Genomic DNA, 24,675 nt, shown 5'->3' on the forward strand with positions numbered 1-24,675 from the left:
TGTCTCTTGTATTAAGGTGCTCTGGGATAGGCCAGCACCTTTCAGCAATGTACTGGGATAGGACTTGGGTTTATGGGTGGAGGGACCATGCCTTGCAATAGTTCCTGTTCGCAGCCACACAAACAACCTGTTTTTTCATGAAACAGTATCTGAACCAACAACACCATTTATAGCTGATGGTATCGAGGCCAACTGTGAATGTCTGGGGGACCCATTCAAGAGCTATGTTGCAGAGACAGGAGGGACCAGGCAGGAATGGCCACAGTGTTGCTCCACTCAACCACACTGGCCAAGACCCTCTCCAGCTTTCTCGTCAGCCCCTTTAGGCACTGGAAGCTGCTCTAAGGTGTCCCCGGAGCCTTCTCTTCTCCAGGATGAACAAGCCCAGCTCTCTCAGCCTGTCTCCATAGCAGAGGTGCTTCAGCCCTCGCAGCATCTTCAGGCCCTCTTCCTGTTTCACCCAGAGCTTTGGGCATTCTCCAAGATTTGGGATTAATCAGGGCTTGCATCATAAGAACACAGCCAAAACCTTTACTATCTAAACGAAAAAATCCCAGCAATTCACAGGCTACAGAAAAAGCTGAGCCAGTGCCTGTTGCTAAAACCTGCTTCATCGCAAACCTCTGTGTGGGCTTTTCAGGACAGTGTTGTTGACAGCCCCAGTGTAAATCTGCCATTTGAATGACAAAGAAACAAGATTTCTACCTATTTATCATCAAGTTCTTTTCTGTCTCCATCCAGCTCTTCTTGTTGGATGAAATCAAGAAGGTTCTGATCTGGATCAGGGTGTTGTGATTGTTCTCTGGCTTTTGCAAGGAACAAATGGATAAAATCTGGTCTCACACATTTTTCCAAAGCCCGTGGGGATTTTGGCTGCATAATGTAGGGATGTTTGAAAATGAGGTGAAAGCTGCTTTCTTTCATGTACTTTGAAAATGTAAACTCTGGCTCTGAATTGCCATGAAATTTGTCCCACAGTTCTGCCTCAGTTAGCCCAGAAGATAGGTCAGAAAGCAAAATTTCTGCTAGGTTTGCACTGGTTTGTGACTGGAGCAAAAAGCCAATGCTGTTAGCAGAATGAAGAGTATTTCTGTCGAAAAATAGCAAAATGTTTCCTTTGGATATCACTGACTGACGACTGCAGAAAGATAAAAGCACTTCACTTTGAAGAGGACCAAAAAACCCCTCTGATATGGTTAAATAACAGTAAGATTTAAATTCCCAAGTACAAAAGCACAGAGGAAGCATTTCAAACCCGGGCTGGAGAGCAGATGTAGTTTATTCCGGCCCTTCCTAGCTGAACATTTTGCTGTGATGGACACATTCTTGAGATAAATCGCAGTGTTGACAAAACCACATATGTTTTCTGACAGGAACATTTCTCCTGAAGTTTTCAGGCTGGTGAGATAACATGGGCTGATACCAAAAGGTAGGAAGAGGGGACTCATGGAAAGCCCTGGGGATGTGGCTCAGCAAAGCCCTTTATAGCATTTTCCCTTTGTCTGTTCCTGCTCCAAAGAAAGCATCTCCCTCAATAGTCAGAGGTCAAATCAAGCAATTATTCCCTTCTCTATTTGCTTCCCTTTCCTGAAGTAGCTGGAGAAGCAATGGGAATAAAAGGCCACTTGCAACCGCACCCATTGGGGTTGTCCCTGGTGTTAGTGCTACCCATGTCTCCCCTGCAAACCCATCTCAGCATCCCGAGCTCCCATAACAGGAAGCAATAAACTTTCCAGCCCTCATTGCCAGCCGTGGTTGGCTGCAGCGCAACCCCGTGAAGCCAAGCCAGGCTTGACTTGTTGTAGACCTTCTTGAACTTGTACTAACTATAAAACCCAATGAAAATCAGAGGAAATCCATCCTCTGATGGCGAAAACGGCCGTGCAAAAGTTCACAGCACATCATCTCCTGTTGCCCCCACGGCCACTCCTCCATCTCCAGTTCACTGACCAGTGGTGCATTAATGGGGGCAGGGGCAGAGGAAAAAGGTCAGGGTGCATGGGAAAGATGCAGGAACAATTGGAAAAAGTCAAGCGGACACATTTTTGGCTGGTCCAGAAAGGTGTGGGGCTTTTTCTTTTTTTCCCTTTTTCCATAACACCTGTGGATGGACAGCGATGGTGTATTAGGAGAGAGCTTGGAAGAGCCCCAGGAAAAGGGGGCAGGAGAGAGGGGAGTGGGAAGAGAGGTTGGGAGCTCAGCCACGGCTTCTGGGCTCCATTCAAGAGCTGCTGGGTGAGGTCCCTGGCTCGCTCTGGGCGGCCAGGAGGAACATTTTCCCTTATTCTTCAGCTGTGTGAAAACCATATTCATAGTGTCAGTGAGGGGAAGGGGATGGGAGCAGCCAGCAACTCTGTATAGGAATGAACATCTTACACAAGCTTGCGGGTACAGACAGCAGGCCCCCAAAGCAAAGGCAGAGCAGTTGTGTCTGTGGACCCACACAAAGAAAGCAAGATGTGCTCAGCACCTCCTTCAGGTTCCCTCAGCAACCCCCCTTGCAAATACCTGCAAATACAGACAGTTTTGGTTTTTCTTGTGGAAAATGTTTCACAACCACACAGGCAAGCTGCTGACTCTGAGAGTTTCCTTTATTTTACTATCTTTGCAGCAGTTTCAGGGAGAAAAACGGTAGTGTCATCTCTGTCATCACACACCTCATTTAAGACATGGGGAGAGCCACTGCAATAGGTGGGACAAATTGTACACACCTGGCCAGGGTGGTACAATTGATGTTCAAACCAGCCCCATTACACATAACCCTCGGGGTGGACTCTTGCACCAGGATTTAAGCCAGGTTTATATGGGTTGAAGCAACTCAGGGAGATCCTGCCAGTGCCCTTGGCTCTGGCTGAAGGGTGCTTTTGCCCCTAGTAGTAAAGGACAGTGCAACCCACCACAAACTATGGCCCCATTTGCCAAAGACTCAGATCTGTAGGTTCAGCCTTGATACTGGGCTGATATCCATCTTCCCAACTGACAGTGCAATAGGGAAGAAGGCTCTGGATTGGTGATTTAGTGGAAGTTTCTTTCATCCCTGAGTGCAGGAGAAGCCCAGCATGAGAACTGGGTCCAAAGTTATCTTAATTTCTTTACCACCGCAAAAATATGTGTAATTTGCCAACAAAAGTGGAGGTTAAGAGGATTCATGTCTCAACTCTAACAAGGACAGGAAATTGCAGTGAACAAGTGCCCCACAAATTGGTGCAGGAACAGGACCCACGAGATGCAGCCCAGGTATCTAAATCAGGTCCATGCTTTACCTGATTCTCAGGATGCTGCATCCTACAGTCTTGGCTGTACACCATGACCTGCCCTCCGCTGTTCCTGGAGTAGAATGCGTGCCTTACTGCTTTACACAAAGTGTGCTTTAAGACTACGTGTGGGTGATTTGGAGGAGCTGCTATGCTTGTGAGCAGATTTAAGTTCCTTCGTTCAGGGTGTGAAGTCCTGCTCTGAACCCTGCTCTACCAAGAACATAATGCTCGTCTCCTAAATCCATCATCCGGCACCTCAGCAAGTGGCCTGCTTGCAGGACTGAGGTGAAGCTCAGGGAGCAGGACTTGTAAGACAAGACAAAATCTTATTTGAACCAGAATGTCCAAGACACCAAACCTCTCTGCAGATCCCAGCACTCACTGCCGGGGTATCTATTTCTCAGTCTCTTGGCTTTGGAGGAGCCTCTGACTTGCCAGGTCAGATAGAGCCGTAACAGTGAGGCTACTCTGTGATCCGAGTGTTACCCAAATGGAGCAAAAGGCTGTGGATGGCTGCCAAACCCCTCCCTCCGCTGCATAAACCCATCCCACTCTCTCCCAAATAAACTCTGTGCTGCAGACCTGCCACCCCAGATCACTAAAACATCCTCCTAAGCTCTGCCCTGGCTACCTGGACACCAGCCTGCCCCTCATGGTAAAAAAATCTAACGTCCCGCAAAGAGAGATCTTGAAGACAAAAAAGCAAACACCAAAGCAAAAATAACCAGACACTTGGATGTGACTTTATGGCCCAGTTTTCCATTACTAATAAGATCTAAACACAGTTAACTGGGAAGAGAGAGGGACTCGAACATGATAAATAAGGAAACAAAAGTGCTGGACATGCTCTTGCCAACTGTTCTTCGATAACAGACAAAGCAGAAAGTAAAGAAAAAAAGGAAACGTTATTACTACAAGTGCTTTCCTACCCTTCTGGCCGGGTTCCCAGCATGACCAGGGCAGGTTTGCACTCTGCTCACCAAGATATTTCACTGCACCAGTATCACCAGTAAATATTTAGATAGCCACTTAGGCAATTACACCCAGAGATAATTACACAGTCACTTTTACATGCAGTAGAGAGGAGGATGAGTGAGAAATGCCCGCAGGAGTGCGCGGTATCGGGTGAGCAGTACAGTACCTTCCCCGGGAGCCCTGGGGATGGGAGTATCAGCAGAGGCCGGCCGGTCTGATCCGAAGGCGAGCGCAGGGCGGGAAAGGGACGGGAGCCTTCCTGGACGTGTTTACATAGGTGGGCTGCCACCCACTGACACTGGAGAGGTCAGCAGCTCGTGCCTCATAGCTGGACGCCACTGGGTCCCCCGTGCCAAGAAGGGACGCCACGTGTCGTTCTGTCCCCAGAGCTCACAGGACTGGAGGAACCGAATCAGTATCGCACTTCTCGCTCTACAGGGAGACTGGGGTGGAGAAGATGCCTTCAGGCTGGTATCCAGGTGGGAACAGAGCCAGTCCCATCTGGCCCTGGGCCATGCAGATGCTCAAAACAAAGGTTGACTCTGAGATCTGCAGCAACCAAGCCCTTGGGCATGTAGTGTGGTGCTGGCAGCACCTTCTCCATCCCCTCCACCACACTGGGCATGAGCATACACCTGCCTGTCTGCTGTGATGGGCACGCAACTGTCCAAAACCTACACCACCACCACCAAACCCTACGGCAGCACCACCAAACCCTACACAAGCACTGCCAGACTGTACATCAGCACCACCAAACCAAATACCAGCACCATCAAGCCCTTCATGAGTATTACACTATATGCTAACTCCACCAAACCCTACGCAAGCACTGCCAGACTGTACATCAGCACCACCAAACCAAATACCAGCACCACCAAGCCCTTCATGAGTATTACACCATATGCTAACTCCACCAAACCCTACACCAATTTGACAAAACCCTACCCCACCACCAATCCATACACCACCATCACCAGTCCCTACAGCACCCCTCAACCCATGATGTCTCTAGGTTGGGACCATGAGCCTGAGAGTTTGGCATAGTCCCATCATACCTCATGCACAGGACTAAGTCAGAGACCCCCCAACCTTGTTGCATGCCCCCTCCTACCAAAGGACGGATCAAGCTGGTCCCTGCTACCCATCTGCCTTCACCCCACGTGATGCCGGGGGGAAGGAGCCATGAGATGTGGGCTGCAGCCAGGTGCTCTGAGAGGACCACCATGAGATGGCACCTTCCCCCCTGCAGTGTTGCCATCCCAGCCACAGGACCCACAGTGTGGCCACTGCTGTAGGGGAGCATAATCTCTTACATGCTCGATCCTTGATGAACACACTGGACTGTGCAGATTGTCAGTCTCAAGGTGGACAGGCACAGGGAAGCCGTCCCTCAGGAAGCCAGCAGCAGGTTATGCTCCAAAATGCATGCATACGCTGCTTTGCAATGGGCTGCTCCAGGGAGCGAGCAGCAATTAAAAGCTGGAGAGATGAAAGAGTAATATCAAATCCAGCTGTGAAAACAAAGATAAAAACCCTCTGAGCCTACAACCTCCCTTGGCCAATACGCGGGAAACAATGCGCCAACACTAATTCCTCTCCCCATGTCCAACAGGTATTTTTTCATGAATGAGCATGTTGAGGCGGAAGGGGAAGGAAGGGAGATGCAGGAGGAGGAGGTGGACAGCCCTTCCATGCCTATTACACAGGGGATTCTCTGTAGTTCATGGAGGTGCAGGGCCATGGGTCTGAGCCAACGATGCCTCAGTGCTTGGGGCTGATCCACAACCAAGACAAGCAGGCAGCCACATAAGGTTTTTCTCTTTGATGATACAACAGACTGGTCCTGAAGGTAGACATCTTCCCAAGAGAGCACCAGGCACATGGGTGCATGGGTGCAGGTTTAGCTAGAGAAGTGAGTGGCTCAGGTGCATGCTACCTGGCTTACACCAAACCCTGCACCACCCACTGGGATGCAGTGGGCTCTCGCTGTCAGAGAAGGTGCCCCTGGCATCACTAGGGCTTGTGTAGGGGTCAAACATCCCCATACAAAGGACCTGTCTGATTTCCATGCAGGGATGCATGAAGCTCCACTGTGAGGCTAGAGCTGGGACACAGAGAATGCTACAGTCACAGTTTAATCTGTAACAATACTAAAATCCCCCCGTGACATGCAGCAAGCCCTATTTTAGTCTCCCAGTCTTCTGCTCACGTTTCTTTTCTTCCATACTCTCTGCCAGCCCAGAGCCCCTTTAGCATCCTCTGCTAATGTGAACATTGCTAAATTTAAAGATGTAAAAAGTATGGGAAATGCCATGGAATGAGGGTGCAAAAGAAAAAAGGCCTTATTCCTCCTCCATTTTGCAATAAATAGCCCTTGGAAATGCCAAGTCAGAGTCTCTGACCTACAGTAGCTATCAGGACACATCTAGGGTTGCTGCTGGCCCACTGAGGTTCATCCCCTTTGCTGTGGCTCTGGTGGTGGTCACTGGCTGGGCACCCAGTCCACCATGTTTCAACATTCCAGGAGTCCCCCTGGAAATCTTCTGGAGTGAATAGCTGCAATGAGCTGTCCATTACCAGAAGCTGGGGAAAGAAGATGAAGTTGTGGGAGGCTCTTCTTGAAAATTCACTCTTTCCATTTCCAGTTCTTTCCCTCCCTTCCTCTCCAAGTCATCCTCCCTTTAGCCTCCAGACAGGAATAAATAAGAAACCACAACACCATCTGAGAAAGATTAAGAGGCAACAACTTAAGGAACATGAACCAAAACCCCAAATAACAATCTGCAGTATTGCTTTAAGATGGCTTGGTCTGCACAGAGACAGACAAGGTAGAGCCCTGTGGGCCATGTGTGCAGCCATAAGAACCTGGAGCCAGGGGAGCAGAGTACCACAGCTGACTTGTGGTACACAATTCACTAAGCCATGATTAATATGGAGCCTGTGAGCTTCCTTGCATCATCTGAAAGCATATCTTCATTCACCGTCTTCTTTCCCTGGCTGCTCTTTGGGCCCATACTAAGCTCAAAGCCTGGGAGCCTTCACCTCAACCCTCTGGAGCCCACATCAGTGCTGCTCAGCCAACTTTCTGCTGTCTCTAGGGTGACTCCAAACAGAAATGAGCAGGGCAACCCAATTTCCACTTCTCCCAAAGGCAACAGCACAAGGGCGATATGTTTCTGCCTTCTGTCGAGCAGTAAGAGTCCTGCAAACCGTGAGCCCCGATCACTAGCACCAGACACATCCCTATGATGGAGGATGTCCGAGACATGACAAGGGAAGGGATTTGCCTGGTAGAAGATAATATCCAAACCAAGCCCAGGAGGTTCCACAGAGGGTCTCTCCCATGGCAGTGCTGCCCTGTTCCATGTGGGACTTGACTCCAACCAACTACATCACTGCCTGCTGCTTAGATGTGTCTCTTCCACCTACATCCTCAAAAAAACATCATTGCATCGCTATGCTATAATGCCAGGCTCTGCTTTGCATCCATCCCCACTGCTTTTACCTGTGCTGCTTGCTCCAAAACTGATTAGGCCTTCTAACTCACCTAATATCACATCTCACCACTTTTAGGACTGCAGATCCAGACCGCAGACAGCCTTTGATCTGCTGCTGTCCATTTGAAGGCCCTCACTCCATCCCTGTTTCAAAATTTCAGCTAACCAAGTGGGTTTTCTCCTTTGGCCGGAGCTCTTCTTTTCTCCTCTTGATTTAATTGTCCAGTTGTAATAGCCAAGAATTTCCACAATCTGGTGGAAAATTAGAGAATCAGTGCAGGGGCAAAGCCACCCCTGCCTTGGAGAACGGTGCTTTTGTTTCCTGCCAGCCATCCTCTTTCAGGCACTGAGAGCAAAAACCTCCATGCCTTTCCAACCACTAAATCACCCTGTTGGACTCATAATGGGGGCAGCTGAACTACACCTAGTTCCACCTATTGAAATGACGGCAGCAGTCCCCATCCCACAGGAACTGACCCCTTTACCATCACTGATGCTGGTGGAAGTGCTGATGACATGTGAACATTAGCAACCAGTTTTAATTTCTAGTGGTGTTTGCTGAAGTTTGAGCCAATGAAGAGTCAAGGTTGGAGGGGCTTAAGCTCAAGGGACTGGAGAGGGGATACTCAATTCAAGAGTGAAGTCAAGGGCTGCATGGAGGGGGAATTAAACTTTAAGAGTTAGCCCTACCAGACTAACAAGGATGCTCTGCATATCAGTATATCTATACCAGTCATGGAATCATAACATCTCGGTTGGAAGGGACCAATAAGGACCATCAAGTCCTTACTCTTTAGTCATCACGCTGAAGCCCTGCATTCAAAAAACACATGGTCGGTGGGCTTTATAGGACCAAGAAATGGGGTCACTACAGAGCAGTGCAGATGCAAAGTCCACACGCATACTCAGCCCCATCCTGGCCAGCCTCAAGGAGAAGTCATTGCTCCTTCCTGCCACCTCCAGTCTCTGTCCAGAATTCTGTACAACTCCCACTTACAGAGTTTCTGGTGCTTTTACCTGCGATTTGACCAATTTCATCCTCTTTCGTGCCTGTCCATGCAACAGCCCCATTAATGCCGTGGAAGAGAAGGGGAACAGGGGAGCTTTCAGGCTCTCTGCTGTGCAATGGAAGGTAGGGTGAAACATGCATCCCTGGGCAGATCTGTTTTTGAAAAGCAATTACTGGAAGGGAAGAGGCAAATCCCGCATTCCTCAGCAAAGGAATCTGGATGATGTCACCTCCTGCCCAGTGGCAGGAGCGTTCCTGCCGGTGCAGCTCCCTCCAGGCAGCCCCTGCCTTGGCTACAAATATTTGTTTTGGCTTGGGCTTTGGAAGCTTCTCATTACAAGAAATAACAGCAGGATGGGCTCTCCTACTGTAAGGCTTGTCTCTGTACTAGCACATTAGCACAGGCCACAGGTTAATAGAGGTTCACACAGACCAGCCAAAGTTTTACTGCCAGTAGCAGAAGGGGGGGGGGGAGGATAGGAAAGGTGTTGTTTTGTGTCATTTGGGGGTATTTTTGATCCGTGCAGTGCAGACTGAGAGAGATCAGAAATCTCTTAAAATAGAAGGCTGCCTGCTCCACTAAACCACTTTCAACCAAATTCGCTCAGTTTTCTAGGCATGTAGACATGCCTCTAATCCTGTGGCTTTCTCTCCCTCCCTTTCTAGTAGGATACACCTAGCAGGATACACCTAATAGGATATACCTGGTACGATACATAGAATCATAGAATCATAGAACCAACAAGATGGAAAAGACCTTTGAGATCAAGTCCAACCATTACCCTAGGACTGCAATGACCACCACTAAATCACGTCACTGAGGGCCACATCTACATGGTTTCTGAACACTTCCAGGAATGGTGACTCCACCACTTCCCAGGCAGGCAGTTCCAATGCCTGATCACCCTCTCTGTGGAGAGATTTCTCCTAATATCCAATCTAAACCTCCCCTGACATGGCTTGAGGCCATTTCCTCTTGCCCTACTCCTTGTCACTTGGGAGAAGAGACCAGTTGCACTTTGTTCTATCCTCCTTTCAGGCAGTTGTAGAGAGCGATAAGGTCACCTCTGAGCCTGCCCTTCTCCAGACTGAACAACCTCAGTTCCCTCAGCCGTTCCTCATCACAGAACTTGTGCTCCAAACCCTTCACCAGTTTCGTTGCCCTTCTCTGGACCTGCTTCAGCACCTCAACGTCTTTCTTGTAGTGAGGGGCCCAGAACTGAGCACAGGATTCAAGGTGAGGCCTCACCAGTGCCCAGCTGAGGTACCAGTACATCAACTAGGATGTCTAAAGAAAGTCAGGATCTTTTCTAACCAGCTGGAATAAAGTGCCCTTTTGCCTGGAAGGGGAGTCCAGTGCATGTTTCTAGGAAGAGTGTTGCAGGGGTATGGAGCAATTGTGGAGTGATGTGGAGGCAGGACCATGTGCAGCATGGTGGCTTCTCCTCAAAAGGAAAAGATCTCTTGTTATATCCTCCAAGGCTGTTTTTAAGGCACTTGGGTGGGATTTAGTCATCTACATTTGAGTGTTCAGCCCTCCTTGGAGCCTGAGCTCAACATCTGCCTGCACTCTGAGGGCTGCTCTGCGACAGATCTCAGTTTCCAGCTCTTCTCTCTGCTCCTCTACATGTCACTAAACGCTCTCAAGAACCAGGAGGCCAGAGCACACCCTGTCCAAAATGTGACAGTTTCCTCCTGCAACTCTTCCCTGATAGTTTATAATTACTTTTTAACATATCCGTCCCATCAAAAGGTGCTGCTTGCACCCCACTGTTCACCCACTTCTCCTTAGCACCCATGAGGAGGCTGGAGGAGGAAATGTGGACACAACCGGAGGGGCCAGGGACTGATTGTAAAGTGGATGGGTAAGTTGCTTCATCATGCTCTGAGATAACCCACTGCTGGCATCTGAAGAAGTTTCATACTCTCAGACTCTGACTGCAGGTAAAATGTGAGAGGGACAGTCCTGCCCTTCAGATGGAAAGCAGGAGGATGTCCTTTGTGAGACACTTGTGCACGTGGATTACTCCAAATCCCACAGGTGCTGATGGGATCCCACTCAAGTCACCGATTTTGCTAAAACATGAGATGTGCCACTGAAATCCTAGCAATGGCACAGTGAGAGGAGTGATGGGAACGGAAGCCAGCTGCGTTTTTAACACCAGCACAAGGTATTGCCTCATATCTGAGTGCATGGATGTGCTGGTTTGAGTGTTTAAAAAAGCACATTTAAGCAATCACTTTTGGAGGTTTCTCAAGCTGGTGCCTCTTGCATCTGCTGACCAGCTTGTTCTGCCAGAGGAGGCTGTGAGCATGGATGGGAGCCCCAGGCATCAGTCTGGCTCTGTCAGTGCCAGCCTTCACTGGCATAATGGCTAAACCTGGATGGATCCATGCCATGCTGATGGGTGAAATTGTCTCTCCTTCCCCATGGGGACTGCAGGCTGAGCCAGTCAGGAGCCAGGCATTTTGTGCAGCTTCTGTGCAGCCTGAACCCTAAATCATCCCTTCTCCAACTAGTGTAGGACCTTCATCAGCGCTCTGTTGCTTAAAAAGCTCTGGTGATAAGAGGTTTCAGTGAATACCTCAAACTGTACCATAAACTACAGCCTGCCAACATAAACACTGTAAAAACACTCCCTATAAATCCTGCATCAGAGCTCACCCTTACTAGAACTGTTAGAATGCTATGTAATAGTTAAAAACATGCCGTGGGCTGCCCAGGAGGCTGTGGGAGAAAGAGAGATATGCAGTGCATGCACCCCCCATTGTACACCAGAGTTTCCTCCTCGTCCTTCCACCTCGGGATCTCAGGGTGAGCTCCACTCATGGAGCGCTCAGTAAATGAGCCCCACACCCACATGCGTCCTGTCCAGCGCGTAAAACCTCGCCTGTGTTTGCCATTAAACACAGTATTTCCTGCAGAAAGCTGCCTGCTTTTCCCTGCCACTCTTCTGGCCTGGCTGCATCCATCTCCTCCTGTTTTCCAGGGCGTCCCTCCTTGCTCTAACAGGTCGGAGTAAGATTAACTTGCAAATCAGCTTCACAGGTGCCCCATGGACCCCCACAGCTCATGCAGACCTTGAGGACTGAAGGAGACTCAAAACCTCCTGCATTTGCCACCAGGCTTTCTCTGATCTCCAGGGAGAAACAGCTTCGATCAAACCCTAAAGCAACACAGACATCTGAGAAGATGGAAGTCTGGAGCAGCCCCCATGCAGGGACCAGCCCCAGCTCTGGTCTCTTTGCTGTGGGTCCCACCTGCTGAAGAGATCAGCAGTGCTGCAGCATGACTGGCATTAATCATGGGCCATCTCCAAGGCTGGGGCCAAACCAGAAGGCACAGCAGTCCTTCCCCTCTCTCAAAATCCCAGTCCATGAAGTCCATCTCACCACACTGGGGATGATGCCCCAGGTCTCCATGCCCCGACTGGGATGGGATGTCTCATACTCCACCAACCACCATGTACATCCTGTGTAAACCTCTAGGTCCACCCAACCAGGAGCTGAAGCTATGGCTGACCTTGCCCGTCTCCCCCTCACCCCGCAGCGTGAAGAATGCTTTGTCCAGGGAGTTTGCAGCCTGAGCGCAACCACCTCCGGCAAAGCCTCACCAAGCATGCAACAAAGCCCCATGGAAAGGCAGCCCTCCTCTGGGTGCCTTTAGAGAAGTAGCTACATGGGCAGCAAGCACCTTCTCCTGACCAGTATATAACCCTTCTCTGGTAGCTGAAGCATCGTGTGAGCCAGCAGCCTTCCCACAGCCCCAGCAAAAATAATGGCTTGTGGCATCTTGGATGACACTAAACATGTGGGCAACCAAAACCAGCCCAGGGTGTCCCATATGCAGCCTGTGGAGTCTGGGTGCTGGGATCAGCACAGGATCCTGACCCCAGTGGTCTCCCCTTCCCTGGGGGACCCAACCACAATGGAGAAGCAATGCTATCAAATGAGGTCCTTTCCACAGAAAGGATTGTTTTGCAATGCCCTTGGCATCATGTTTTCTCTCCCTCCTCTCCTCTTCTCCAGCATTGCTTTCTTTTCATTAGCTTCATCTGTTTTGACTTGAAACTCTCCAGAGCCAGGGCTGGCTCACATCTTCCCTGGAGCCACGAGGTGCTCCCATCCCACCGATCACAAGAGGAGAGCAAAGGGCTGCTCTCGTGCTGCAGCAAGCCCCAGGGGACCTGGCAGTGCTTGCACAGTCTACCGGGTCACCAAAATACTGCCAGAGTGAGCCAGACATCGAGACATCGCCTGCTCTTGCATCGTGTCACTAGATAGCAGCTCCTCCCCAGGGCGCTGAGCAGAGAGACGGGAAGGGGGGAGGCAGCGGGGAGCTGCCTGCCCTGGAAAGGAAAAGAGGACATTCATTTCTTAGTGAACCTGGTTAACTATTTCTGCCTGGGAGCGCAGAGGAAAGGGCTGGGCAGAGCACTCTGCAATAAATACCATTGTCCCCAGCAGGAAGAAAAAGGGATGATAAAAACGTGCCTGAAGGGATTTGGCTCAGGCTCACATTTGAACCAGCGTCAGGTTTCCAAAGCAGAGGCTTCCGCACGCACGACAGGGCGTTCTCCAGGCTGAAACGGGTCAGGAATGTCATCTGGGGTCATGGATTAACTCTGCATTGGTCTGGGGGCTCCCAATGGACAAGAGATTGAAGCACCCAAAGATACTCAGTGCTGGGCTGAAGCATCACCGCCAGCTTCAGCATCAATGGACAAAGTAATGGGAAAACAGCCCAGAAACACGGCTTGGTCCCCACTGTGGCCAAGCCACTGGGCTGGAGCATCACTGCGTTTCTGGCCTGTTTTCCTGTGATTTTGTCCATTTACATCCCGCCAGCAGCCTGCTGGTGGGTTTGCACATGCCATCTGTGCTTCTCTGCCTTGCTGGCCTCTACCTTGTGTTCGAAAGGCACTTTGCACAAAGGAGACGCTTGTAAAGCTCTTTGCCAAACGTGTTTAAGAGAGTCTTAAAAAGGGTCAGAAATAACAAAGCAAAGCAGAAACGCAGCCTTGGGAGATGCTGAGCTCCCTCAGTCCTTGCTATGCTGAAATGGATCTTATCTCTGTTGAAATGGTGTGTAAATTCACTCAGAAAATAGGGCCTCATGATCCCAACACAATCCTGAGACACCCTGTCACCCCTAGCACTGCTGGTTGCCCTCGCAGCAGAGGCCACTGATGGTGGCATCCCCCAGGGACAATGACTGGGGCCAAGGCTGTTGGGTGTCATTAGGGATCAGGGTGATGGGACTAAGTCTGGGGCTAGTCCCAGTTGAGGGGAGCAGTGGATGGGTAGGAGGTGCAGTGCTGCTGTGTTGGGGGACCTCAGCAGGACTGGAGAAATGGGCTGGTGGGACCCAGGTGAAGTTCAACAGAGCAAAGGCAGAATGGAATGATGGCCTCTAAGGGGAAAAAGACACAGGACAGTGGGAATTAGCTGGGGAGCAGCTGTGCAGGCAAGGGCCAGGTCCCGGTGGTCTAGTTGGACAAGAATCAGCACAGCAAAGTTAGAAGTGAAAGAGAAATTTACCCCATATGCCTTAATTATTTTATAGAATCATAGAATAGTCACAGTTGGAAAGGACCTTAAGATCATCTAGTTCCAACCCCCCTGCCATAGCATGGGACAGGGCTCCTCATTTTCTACCTGTGCTCCCTGTCCTCTACTGCTACAGGCCTGTGTTGCACTGCTGGAGTGCAGCAACCCACACAAACTCCTTTATTTTCTCTTTTCCTGGCAGCAAGGAGCAGAACCCGCTGTGATTTACAGGACCAGTCACCAAGATCTCCAAGAAACACACCAGGTCAAAGGGAGCTTTGCAGCCTTAGAAATGACCCTTGGGCTTGTTGGATGAACCTTGGTGGAAGAGCTCCAAAAGAGCTGTAAGTTATGGGTGAGGAGAGTTCTCCACAGCACGGGGACCTGCAGGAATACTGTGCACGCTGTGTGCTGTGGTCCACCTCCACAGCGCATTGCTGAGGAAGGAGGGGTTTCCTTATTACACACACTGAAAAAACTTTCCTGGTATTTCGGTCTTGGACAGCGCCCAAGGATTGTCTCAGACACAGCTCTCACAGCCTGCAGGAGAGTACGAGGCGCAGATTCCCCATCAGCCACATGCCCCTTCCTCCAGGTCCCACCCGCCCCTGACTCACTTGAGCGGGATTAAGCTGGATTTCCTTCCTCTGGCTAAGGAGACATTGTGCAGAGGACGGATTGCCCTCCTGTGGCATTGCAAGGTAACTTGGGTGAATGAAGCAGCTGCCTGTGGTCTCCTATAACTCAAGGGACTCTGTTTCCCTCTGTTTGAGATAGGGGGATGTTTACTCACTCCCTGCCAGGAGAGGACAAAGCCCTCTCCCATCAAGCACTTAAATGAATTTATAAGCCAAGCTCCTATGCTTGGTACAGATGGAAAGGGCATTTTGGTATGGGAGGAGATGGAGCTCCCACCATATGAGAGAGAGAAAAGCCCTCCTGCCACACATGGAGCACAGTATGGACCAGCAGGGCTCAAGAGGCCCTTCCAGCCCCACTCTCAGGGGATCCCTTTGGACAAATTGTGGTTGCAACCAAGCCTGCTAACAACTGTACCAGCAATCTAGAGGCAGGAGGGATGTTGCTAAGGGTCACAAGGAAGATCCTAGTGTTTTATTGAGGACGGAGCCAAAAAAGGCTATGGAAATGCAACAGCATCTCTACATGAGATTCACAGAATCACAGAATGGTTTGGGTTGGAAGGGACCTTAAAGACCACCCAGTTCCAACCCCCTGCCATGGGCAGGGACACCTTCCACTAGACCAGGTTGCTCCAAGCCCCGTCCAACCTGGCCTTGAACACTGCCAGGGATGGGGCAGCCACAGCTTCTCCGGGCAACCTGTGCCAGGGCCTCACCACCCTCACAAGGAAGAACTTCTGCCTCAGATCTCATCTAAATCTCCCCTCTATCATAAGGGGAATAGAGCCATTATCCCTTGTCCTATCCCTACATGCCCTTGTCAAAAGCCTCTAAGGACCTAGAGTTGTTGATGGGGGGACACAAGCTGGAGGATATCCCAATCCAGAGGAACATCCTGTGTGTTTGGTAGCCAATGTGAGAGTTTTCTCTCAAGGAAGGCTGGTGGTGAAGAAGATGAGTCCACCAAGGAGCAGGTTCAGCTCCCGCTGGTAGTGATGCTGCTGAGCCACTGCCCTCCTCATGCCTCAGTTTCCCCTAGCTGTGCAGGACAGAATTCCTTTGTGAGGTGGTTTGAGATGCAAGGATGAAAAGTGTGCTGACATCCTTGGATAGTATTGAGAAAACAGTACAAAAGCACCTTACACACAACGTAAACTTATCAATGGACCTTTTGTCCATGGGTTAGAGACACCAGTTGCAAAACTGCATCTTCTACTGGGGTGAGCTCCTGCAGGCGCCTGTGCCTGGTCTTCAAAGACCAGCTCTTGAAGGACAAGCACATACCACCTAATCTGATGCTCCAAGAGCAAGCATGCTGCAGACCCCAAGATTTGCAGTGCAAGCACAAGTGTCAGAAATGTAGCCCAAGGGACCGAGGGAAGGACTAGCAGGGAAACCAGACCCCAAAGTGTCTTCCTTTCCCCACCTCTGGTGGCCTGAGATGGGGAGGAGGTTCAGGAGGGGGACTGGCCAGAAGGTGCCAGAGCATATAGGGTTTTGCATCAGGAAAAAGCTAAACCATCAATGGCTTAATCCCAAACTCACAGGAGATGGATTTGCACTGCCCTGTGCGACGGGGAATGATTTATGCCAACAAAGTGTGCACAAACTGATGCCAAATAGGGATGTTATGTCTCTTACCACCGGCAGGAAAGGCAATACACGAACAGTGGGTCATGGTAAACGCGTTCCCCACCCAAGTGATGGGGAAAGGACAGAGAATGAAGAGCAGGGGAGAGCAGGAGCAGAGGTGGGTCAAAGCAGCGGGTGGGGGTCTGCAAGGTGCCAGGAAGCAGCCAAGGAAAACCATCAGCAAAACACCAAAGTAAAGTGGAAGGGGGGGAAGCAGCAAAACAAACCAAACAGAAGGTAACATACGGAGAATGCCAGGCTCAGTCCATTGCAAAAGCGTCCCATCCTTGCCCGCCGCGGTGCACACAGCCACAGGCAGCGTCCCGTCCCTGCTGCAGCACTTCTCCTCCCTCCCGCCCCTTCAAACCCAGCTCTTCGCGCCACACCAGCCTGGAGACGCTGACGTGGAGACGTCCACCGGGGAAGCGTCCCAAGAAGGGAGAGCTCCTCCGAGTGTGACGCTGCAGACCCATTGTTCACCAGGATCTCCTTCCCTTTTATCTTTTTATTTCCTTAAAAGCACCCAAAAAAAGGCCAGAAAAAACGGAGACCGCAGCAACGCTTCCAGGAGCCAAGAGGAATGCTTAGGGGGAAATCAAGTTATCCAAGTCGTCTCAGGGGTGAGGGCTAATAATAGCAGGAAGAGAGCTCCTTGGAGCAGGAGAGGGAAGGCAGGGTAAAGAAATGCTTCCTTCTCATTTGGAGTTTCTTTTCCTTTCTGTTAAACAGAGGTGAAGCAGAAAGGCAAGTCAGCTTCAAACTCAATCTGTCCCTGCAGCTACAGTGATAAACTACAGCAGCAGCAAAAACCTCCCCCCATTATGTTTATGGTGAAGTCAACAGCCCAAAGCAGCTCCTGTTGCTCAGATTTTACATTCTTAGTATTTTATGCTGGCTGAGGGCTCCCTGCCAGCTCCATCCCAGCCCCTCTTCATCCCTCTGCTCCCTTTGCAGCACTGCTTTACTGGGGGGGGGGGGGGGGGGAGGAGTGTGCAGCTGGAAGCATCACGCTGCTCTATGGATAACAGCTGGAAGGGAACAGAGGGGACATTATCCTCCTACCCTAGCCCCTTCTGCTGTGTCCCAGAGAGTTTTGTCCCCATGCAGGTCTCCAGCCTAAGAGGGGGTGATGTTACCCCACACTCAAACACAACAAGCAGGGATTAAATAACTGCTCCCAACTAGAGGCTACAACCTTTGGCACATTGTCCTCTGTTCCTTCGCTTGCCAGCTTGCATGATTTTATGGCTGATCTCACAATAATTGATGTTTTCCTTAAAGGCCCCGTGCTGCGAGGCAAAATTTGGCTTCCAGGAGTCCAAATCAGCAAGGTTTTGTTCGCTACAATTAAAGAACCCCTTCCAAAACTTAGCAAATCCAGTATGAAGGTGGCTCTAACACTTTACAATCTGGGGGTTCTTGAATCTCCTAATCTACAGGGACCCCATGCATGCCCCTCAAGTAGCACCCACCATGTGCAACTCCTCAAAGTAACTTGTTTTTCCTGTTTTTAAGGAGAAGGGATATCCTTGCTCCACAGCACAGCTGAACGGGGCAGCCAAGTTTCCATCCTCTTATTTAACTTTTCAAGTGGTTTTCTTCTGTCCAGCTGCGCTAGGGGATGAACCAGCTGGGAAGCAGCCTGGCTGACAATTCAGGGGGTATGTGCTCCCAGAAGGGGAAATTAGCTCATAAGATGCCCCAGGGATGGAGGAGGCGGGAGAAGGGAGGCATTGCTGCAGTGCTTGCTCCTGCATCTGGTGCTGCCCTTGACACAGTCACAAGCCAAAACTTCAGCCAAATCAGACGCTTTCAAGAAGATTTTGGGTAAAAAAAAAAAAAAAAAAAAAAAAAAAATGGACAATCCACCAGAAACTATTTAGGAAAATCCTTCTGTAGGTGCCCAACTTGAAAACAATCTTAAATATGCTTCTAAACCAAAAAATCTCAGCTTACTGTTGCGGACCCAGAGTCAAGTCTCATCCAGCCTTGTTAATAACAGTGTCAAGCAAAGCCCTGGATCCAAATCTTAAGGGATTGCCCAGACTCCAAGTGGAGTTGGATTTCTGTGGCTTAAACACTTATTTTATAGGCGTAAAATGAAGTAAGACAATCTGCACAGCTCTCGATGTTGACTTTATATGTTATGTGATATATTAAAAATATACTATATATACTATATATAATATATATAATTTATACAAAATATATTACTAGGATTAGTGAAAGAGTGACATAGTCCCCCAGGATGAGGAACAAATCATTCTTTTGCCCACAAAATCCCCATTTTCTCCCAGTGATACCCCCAGAGTCACGTCTTGGTAAGGAGGTGATTAGATGAGCCATACCTTTCACAGCCAGGAAAAGAGGTGCGTCTGAGCTGCAGGTCTTCACTGCATAACCGGAGACCTTTGGTGGAGGAGAAGCCCTGCAGTGCAACCGGCCACAGCCCTGCAACAAAGCCAAGGAGGAGGTGATTATTCCCGGGCATCTCTCTGCCAGGCACAATACAGCAGCATTTCAGCACCCGTGCTCAATGCCATCATTGTCCCCTCCAGAGCTGCAGCTCCTGCATGCAGTCACAGCGGGTGAAGCTTCTGCTACTCTGCAAGTTCCCAAAAGGCTTCATCCTCCGACTGGAGAGGAGCAGGAGACTTTGTTTTCCTCCTAGGGTGGGATAACAGAGCTGGGCACAGGAGAGATGCTCAGATTTACCTTGCCAGCACCATTGTGCTATTGCCGGGTGTAAGGTTCCCACAAGAGAGGAAGGAAATGGGACCTTAGATAAAATACATTGGGGTATGATAGTGATGCGAAGATGGGTTGAGAACTGGTGTTAACAGCTCACTGATCAAACTGAGGGATGCTCTGGGTGTTATTCTGTAGGGATCCTTCCAGTGCAGCCATTACAGAAGCACACTGAGGTGCTGGAGAGGGTCTGGTGGTGGCCACCAAGGTGGACAGAGCTGGAGGATGAAATGCATAAGGAGAGGCTGAGCTGTGTCTGGTCAGGCTGGAGAACAGCAGGGGAGTCCTTGTTCATAAATGTAACTATTAAATGGGAAAGTGTTGAGAAAAAGGGACCAAACCCTTTTCAGCAGCACCCAGGGACCAGAGAGGCAGCACTTTTGCTGCAGCCAAGAAAATGAGAAGGCACAACAGGAGATTTTGCCTGTCTTTAGAAACACCAGAAGGTGCCTCAAGAACACTGGTGAAATTCCTTCCCTATAACCACAGTGGATAGGACAAGGGGGATCAGACTGGATTTCAGCAATGAAACCAGTGCAGAGCCCAGATATGCCCCCACAGCAGTGCTGTCTTGTATTTTTGCCTCTACCTGCCAGCCCTGGTATCTGCAGGCTGAGAGCAGGTCCTAAAGCCAGTGGGGTGAAAGCTGTAGTATGATGGCCCAAATGAACAGCAGCACCCATGCTTTGGAGGGCACATGGGATAAAACAAAATGCAGTACATTCAAATATATATAAAGGTAAATTAAGTGGAAAAGCTGCTGTGCTGGAGCTGTGCTGCTCCCTGGGGATGCAGGCAGAGGCAGGGTGTACAGGCAAGCACTTGGGACAGAGCAGAAGGGACATTCAGCCTAGGTTTGAGGCCACAAGGATGCTGGCTGAGATAACTGCAGGCGTTATGGCTTGCTGGCCTCCACAGGTCAAGCTACTGTAATAATTAGCAGTCAGATACTGAACCAATGAACCATGTGAGATCATCCTCCTCGCTCGGGGGAACAGCCTGACAAACTCTTTCACCCCACAGATGCCGGCTACGTCACCCTGGGAGCAGTGATTACCCCACCTATGTGGGCAGTGACAGCAATCGCCCCTCTCCACCTCAAACTCGGGGTTGTTTTTGCTCTCCAGTCCACTCTGCCACATCTGAGAGGCATCCATAGGGCCACCACCGCATTCAGAAGCAAGGGATCCAGCTCAAGCTTCCGTCTAACTGGGAAGAATTACCAGCCTCCCCTTTTTTCCTCAGCCTATACCCAGTATACCCAGCTCAGCACATTGCTGGTTGTAACACAGGGGACTGAAGCATTGCACTTGGGTTTTGGGAGTTTTCCCAGCAGGGCTCAGTCCCCACCACCTCTGTGCTGGCTTTGCATTAGGGAGACAGGGACATCCCTGCAGCTGGATGCCCACCATCGAGATGCTTTGCTTTCTATCAGTAAGACTTGCTTGACAAGAGCAGTAATCCCTAGGGCTTCAAGGGAGTATCTGTAAATCAATGCTGGACTGACGACTGGTCACTGGGAGGATGGATACTCCATCTGCTCCATCCTTCCCTGTGCCTACTGGACCAGGCTCCTAGTTCAATACGATAATGTCCTCTGTGGGGTGATGAAATTATATATATATATTTGCAAGTTCAACTGCGAACCATTGTTTCACCTTTTCAGCCTTCATTTTATCACCTCCTCGCATCCAGCCAGGATAGGGAAAGTAAAATGCAGGAAAACATCCTGCTCCTCCCTCCTTTAGTGCCTGGGGAGGGAGAAATCAGGTGTCAGGAAGGGGATGCATCCCCGACTTCACCAGCGTCCAGTTGTACCAGTTGCCGCTGCACACAATCTGAATTGCAGATGGCTTCTGGCTATTTACAGGGCTGGAGCCACATCCTGGATGAGCAGAGTCACAGCTGCTGTTGTTGGAAAAAGCTGAGCCTGTACTGGATATCCCGTGGTTCTGCCCATTTTTGGAGCCTGAGAGCAGGGCTGAGCTCGTGAAATGGGGAACACAGTGTTGGTGCCGGCGTTTTTCCTCAGCCAGTGCTTTTCATGTGCATGCCACCCCATCCAGAGCCAGTCGGGTTTATGGATTGGCATCCCGCGCTCTCCAGGGATGACACAGTTGCACATCCAGTCGATGAGGCTGACCCAAATACAGTGCCCAGCAAGGCAGGCGCACCCCAGCTCACAGTCCTGCTGCCAGGGTGGCACTTATTCTCACAAGAGACGACAGAGCTGGAGACTGCATGACTCCTACGAGCACCTTGGAGCACCAAGTTCCAATGGGCAGCTCCCCAGTACCCTGTGCTAGAGAGAAAACTCGATCCTTCCCCACAGCTTGCTTTCCAGCAGCAGTGCAGTCAGGGAAAACCCGTCCTGGAGCAGCGATGTCTTGGCCAAGGGGTGCCAGCATGAGTCAGGTCAGGCCCCATAAGGGTCAGCTAGACCTGGGGAATGTTATGAGCTGTTGAGGTTCTGCAGGACTTACCTGTTGTCAGTGTTGGTGGTGCTGGTGGGTGTCTCAGTGTGAGGCAGCAGCGGGCATGTGATGGTCACCTTGCTGTCCTATGGGAGAACATGAGAAGGGCATCAGCATCCCTGGACAAGGACCACATCACCCAGTATAAAACCAGTCTCAGCTGCAGGCCCTACAAATAAGCTCACAGTCTTGGCATGGCTGCATTCCTCCATCCCCATCCCAGCAAGCCCCCGATCCCATGGGCACGCTCCTCATCTGCTCCAATGCAAAGTCAGCTGGCTTCACATGGCTTGTGATATGTCAGAGGATTTTGCTCCACAGGGGGTCAGGGAGCACCAGCAGGTCTCACCCCGCAGCTTTGATGGAGGGGTGACCCCAGGGAGAGGGGTGACTCTGAATCCCTTGCAATAAGGCTCTCAGCTCCGATGTGAGGCCATGCAGGCTGCTGGATGATTTCCTAGAAGAGGTCTGCTGCATACCAATGGAAATGCAGGCACCGGATATAGGAAAAAATGGGATTTGCCAGAAGAGCTATAACTGCTGACCTCGGACTCTGCAGCTGCGCTGGGTCCAGCCAGCACCAACCCCACTGATGTGCTGCACCTCTCCAGAAGGTCCTAAATACACACAAGGAGCCCAGGCTAGCTCACTATAAGGATTTTCTCCGCAAGTAACTACTTCTGACAGCACTCAGGTCACTGTAGCCGCAGCCCTATCCATCACATGCCATCCCTGTGCGCCAATGCGAGCATATCCCATCACACTTCAGCACTCAGGATATTATATCTCCCAGTGTTTGCAATTGGAAGCTTGCACACAGACTGAGCTGGGCATTGATGGGCAAACAAAATCAGTTATTCCCTACTTTTTTTTTCCTTGTTGCTTATTTTATGCACCGGCTGCCCAATTATTTCCCAGGCCGGTTCTGCCCTGCGGTGCCTTTCTGCAGTGGCACGGAAGCAAGCTTGAAAATCAGAGCTGCCTCCAAAAGCACAGAGTTACTAAGAAAAGCCAAGGCAAGGACAAGTTTCTGGACTGTAGGATCATTGGAGGGGACATGATGCTGGAAGGAGCCAAGGCGGATGGGCTTTGGGGTAATTTGGGCTGCCTGAAGCTATCCTGGAGTGCTGCTCCTGCCTTTCATGGCTTCCCCCAGCATGGTTTGGGCACTGGCTTTAGGGATTGCCTGCCCTCATGCATTTGTCCATCTTGTACCATCCCGCACATCCTACTGATGCAGATGAGCCTTCCTCTCCCAGCATCATCCTTCTGCAGGGATGTGGGATGAGCTGCTTCCACACTTCCCAAAGTACCTTTCAAAGCTGAAAAAAGCTAACATCATCTGTCCCGTATTACTCTGATATGAAGGAACAGTGAACATCTGAAATTCCTTTTTTTTTCTGACATGTCCACAAGCAACCCAGGAGCAAGCCCATGCTTTCACTTGGGTGTACTGGGATGGAGCAACTGACCAACATCTCAGCCAGAATCACAGCCACACTCAGGGGCAGAAATTCACCCCTGTGGTCCATGACACAAGGTGATGAAGTTTTTAATGGCTGTTGGGACAGCTAAGCAAAAGCACATTTGACAGCGCTAGCTTTCCACGTTCACCCCAAAATACTCTAAACCTCCTGGCTGGTATGTTCAGCACCTTCCTGTCTGGAACACATCCTAGGTAGGAAATACGCAGATCCTGGGGGACCATCTTTAATCACAGGGAATCCCGGTAAGGAGATATCTGTACCCTTGCTTTGCTAGTTCTGGTCCCTCCATCCCAGCCGCACTGGGAGCTGCCATTTGTGGCTGTGTAGGACCCTAAAGTCGTCGGTGATGCTCAGCACGGTCTTTGCTTGCTCCAAGGATGGCTGCATCCCCAGTGAGCTGGTACTGAAAATACAGATCCAGAGGAGGATTTATGTTTGCAAATGCAACAGTCTAATAAGAGAGACATCCTGGTTTTGAGGATGCAGGAATTAAACTCATTTCAACAGGTGCCTTCACCTACCCAGTCATGAGATTAGGTGCACAGCATGGCCCTTCCGAAACACCAAACATGAGAGGGGCACTGCCAACAGCACCTGGAAACAACCCATGAGAGATGCTCCACAGCTCTATCACCTGCTCAGCAACCAGCCCAGCTCCAGCAACGCACTCCCAGTCGCTCCGCTACCCATCTCTGTCCCCACGGCCACCCCGTCACCTCGCATTAGCGCCGGGCATCCAGGCATTCGCTGCTTCAGTCTGTCAGACACAGCAGCAGCCGCTCAAACCAGGTCACCCGGCACAGGGTGGGCTATTTAGCACTTTCCTCTCTGTTACCACCATAAAAGGGGGATGCAGAGATCTAAATTACTTGCATTTTCCATACGGCTGAAGCATTGTCCTTTTCCATTCCCGGGTGCACTCACCTCTCCCGGCAGGACCCCTGAAGGCTGGGCTCCACGCAGCTCTCGGGGTGTTGGTGGTGGGCCTGAGCAGGCAGCAGCGGGGCATTTCCATCTGGTGACAGCACCACAGGTCCCGCACGGTGGCTGCGGACCACCGGACTGAGGCCAGCGCCGTTGTCCTTCACCTCTGCCTTCTGCTGCGCCGGCACTTTCCTGCTGTCGTTTCTGCCATCTAGAGGGGACACTTCCCCATTGCAAATGCATTCCTCAGAGCAAAACCCCCCGATTCAGAAAAACATAAATAAATAAAATCAGAGTTAGTTACTCGCTATGAAGAGCGATAGAGCGATGCACACTGTCAGCATGGAGAAAGCCAGATGTGAAGTAAAAAGCTGGGGAGGGTTTTCCTGCTCGTTTAACCAGAGCTAGAACACCGCAACACAAACCTCCTGACAGTAGAAAGAATTTCACTCTATCTAGGAAAGATGTATTTAAAACAGCC

At 50.4% G+C, this 24,675-nt stretch overlaps 1 protein-coding gene across 4 annotated transcripts in view; it reads right to left on the reverse strand.

Annotated features, from left to right (window-relative positions):
• The window catches only part of GJC2 (gap junction protein gamma 2), a 38,368-nt gene extending 14,005 nt beyond the window's left edge, over positions 1 to 24,363 (reverse strand). Inside the window, exons 1-3 of one of the 4 annotated variants that reach the window (XM_065666946.1) lie at positions 24,195 to 24,363; positions 21,793 to 21,869; positions 18,910 to 19,012 (exon numbers count right to left, since the gene is read on the reverse strand). The gene's annotated coding sequence lies outside the window, so the exon portion shown is untranslated. Of the gene's footprint in view, positions 1 to 4,398; positions 4,418 to 16,807; positions 16,923 to 18,909; positions 19,013 to 21,792; positions 21,997 to 24,194 lie in introns of those variants that run through there. The other 3 variants (XM_065666947.1, XM_065666943.1, XM_065666949.1) reach the window with 3 other exon arrangements.
• Positions 24,364 to 24,675: the final 312 nt, after the last annotated feature.

This window comes from Lathamus discolor, chromosome 2, assembly GCF_037157495.1.
Source record: "Lathamus discolor isolate bLatDis1 chromosome 2, bLatDis1.hap1, whole genome shotgun sequence".
NCBI classification, from domain to species: domain Eukaryota; kingdom Metazoa; phylum Chordata; class Aves; order Psittaciformes; family Psittacidae; genus Lathamus; species Lathamus discolor.